We start from the raw sequence: 2,674 nt of genomic DNA on the forward strand, positions 1-2,674 counted from the left end.
CTGGCCCAGAAGACGCAGCGCGCACTCGCGTGCGGTCGGGGGAGCGCCCAGGCGGCCTAGGTGAAGACGGGGCATTGGCGCCTGGGGAGCCAGCGGGCCCGGAGCGGTCGGGGGAGCGCTCGACAGCCGTCCGCATGTCGCCTCCTGATTGCCCGCGCGTGCAGCTCGGATTTGCAGCCTCTGCACCGCCCGTGTCTGCTGCTGCAGGGCGATCTGCCTGGGATCGCGCGCCAGGATCACCTCCGTGTCCTGTGCCCGTGTCCTCATCTGCAGCATAAAATAAAGGATCGTTTCTTGCCAAATTTAGCCTAGTTTCGACGTGGTCTTCGCCCAGATTTTTTTGTATGGGTTCTGCACCTCCTGTGTTATTCCCTGCATCAGTTTGGTCAGTAACATATGCCATATTTTGATCATCACAGTTATTATCACCCCCATGATCAAAGGATGAAGGATTTTTAAGAGATTCTGGTAGGAGGGAGATTTCTTTCCTAAGTAGAGCTCCTGCATTGGGATGAAGCGAAGCAAAAGGAAAAACAGTCTCATCAAATACCACGTCGCGAGAAATATAAATGCGACCCGTGGAGACATCGAGACATTTAACTCCTTTGTGACGAGGACTATAGCCTAAGAAAACGCATTGTTTGGAGCGGAAGGATAATTTCCGAGTGTTGTATGGGCGCAAGTTAGGCCAACATGCGCAACCAAAAACACGGAGCGATGCATAGTTAGGCTTGGTGTGAAATAGACGTTCAAAGGGAATGTCAAAATTGATAGCACTACTTGGCAGAATATTAATGAGATAGGTGGCTGCTAAGAAGGCTTCATCCCAGAATTTAAGTGGCATGGATGCATTGGCTAGGAGGGCGAGACCGACTTCAACAATGTGTCTGTGTTTTCTCTCTGCCGACCCATTTTGTTGATGAGTGTGAGGGCAGGAGACATGATGTGAGATCCCAATCTTTTGAAAGAAAGGGTTTAGTTTCTCGTATTCACCGCCCCAATCAGATTGGACAGCGAGAATTTTGCGGCCGAATTTTTGTTAAACATGTGCTTGGAAATTGCGGAAAACCTCAAAAACATCGGATTTATTTTTAATAAGATAGATCCAAGTAAATTTACTGTAATCATCGATGAAACTAACATAATATTTGTGTCTACCAACAGAAATAGGAGCATCACCCCATACATCAGAGAATACTAACTCAAGAGGAACAGTAGACACACTTGTGGACACTTGATAAGGTAACTGATGACTCTTTGCTCTTTGGCAAGAATCACAAACAGACTCAAGGTTTAGCTCTCCATGACAAGGGAGCTTATTATTCCTAAGCACACGTTGAACAATAGAAAAAGATGGATGGCCAAGACGATCGTGCCACCGTGTTGGAGATAGCTTGATGGCACCGAAGGCTTGTTTATTCGACGTCCTAATTGGAATCAATGGATAGAGGCCTCCCCTACATCTGCCTCGATAGAGAATTCTCCCCGTTGTTTGGTCCTTAATCACAAAAAAAGTAGGCCAAAACTCAAGATAAGCATGATTGTCAACAACAATTTTATGCACTGAAAGGAGATTTTTAGATGCGTGGGGGACATGCAAGATATTTCTGAGATGAATTTGATCATTGAGAGTATTAATAACCGAATGACCAATATGTGATATGTCCATACCTGAACCATCAGCGGTGTGGATCTGATCGGTGCCGCGGTAGTTGTCGCGGACGGTGAGCTTCTCTAGCTCCCCGGTGATGTGATTTGTCGCCCCGCTGTCGGCGTACCAGTTGGTGTCCACCCCGTAGGAGGACAGGTTGGCGGCGCCCGCTGACTTCTCTTCTGGAAGGTAATCGTCGGTGAAGCGGTACCAGCAGTCCATGGCCGTATGGCCTGACTTGCCGCAGATCTGGCAAGTCGGACGGTTGTTGTTGATGTTGCATGTACGTCCACCCCTGTTGTTGTTGTTGAAGGGATGGGCGTTGTTGTTGCCGTTGGTGCTGCTGCCACCCCTCGTGTTGCTACTGCCACGACCTCCGCCGCGACCACGAGGAGCGCCACGGCCACGCCCGCGCCCTCGTGCAGCCATGTTAGACGAGGACTTGAAGCCGGAGTTGGTCCCTTGCAGCAGCTCGACCCGTTGATCGAAATTCGCCATCTGTCCATAGAGAGCATCAAGAGATACAGGAGTAGTCTGCGCATCAAGGGCAGAGACTAATGGGGTGTAGTCCATATCGAGGCCAGCAAGGATAAACGAGATGAGCTCATCCTCGCCAACTGGTTTTCCAGCAGCAGCAAGCTCATCGGCGAAACCTTTCATCCGGGCAAAGTAGGCCGGGACAGATTGGTTCCCCTTCTGAGCATTGGCGAGGGAGATGCGCAGATTGTTGATGCGGGATCGGGAGTGAGATGAAAACATGTTGGTGAGGGCACTCCATACCGCGTGTGAGGTCTCCAGATGAAGAACCTGAACGAGTACCTCCTTGGACAGCGAGTTGATGATGTAGGACAGGACCTGCTGATCCTGCCCTCTCCAGGTGATGAAGTCGGGGTTGGGGACGGAGGTGACCTTGCCCTCCTTGTCCGTGGTCGAGATCTTCTCTTCTGGTGCCGCGACGGATCCATCTAGGTACCCGTACAACCCAGCGCCCCTGATCTGCGGAAGCACCTGGGCCTTCCATAG

At 50.7% G+C, this 2,674-nt stretch overlaps 1 pseudogene; it reads right to left on the bottom strand.

Annotated features, from left to right (window-relative positions):
• Positions 1-2,133: 2,133 nt before the first annotated feature.
• LOC119334874 lies at positions 2,134-2,272 on the bottom strand (annotated as a pseudogene).
• Between the last annotated feature and the right edge of the window lie 402 nt (positions 2,273-2,674).

The sequence above is a fragment of the Triticum dicoccoides genome, chromosome 7A, assembly GCF_002162155.2.
Source record: "Triticum dicoccoides isolate Atlit2015 ecotype Zavitan chromosome 7A, WEW_v2.0, whole genome shotgun sequence".
In the NCBI taxonomy this organism is placed as follows: domain Eukaryota; kingdom Viridiplantae; phylum Streptophyta; class Magnoliopsida; order Poales; family Poaceae; genus Triticum; species Triticum dicoccoides.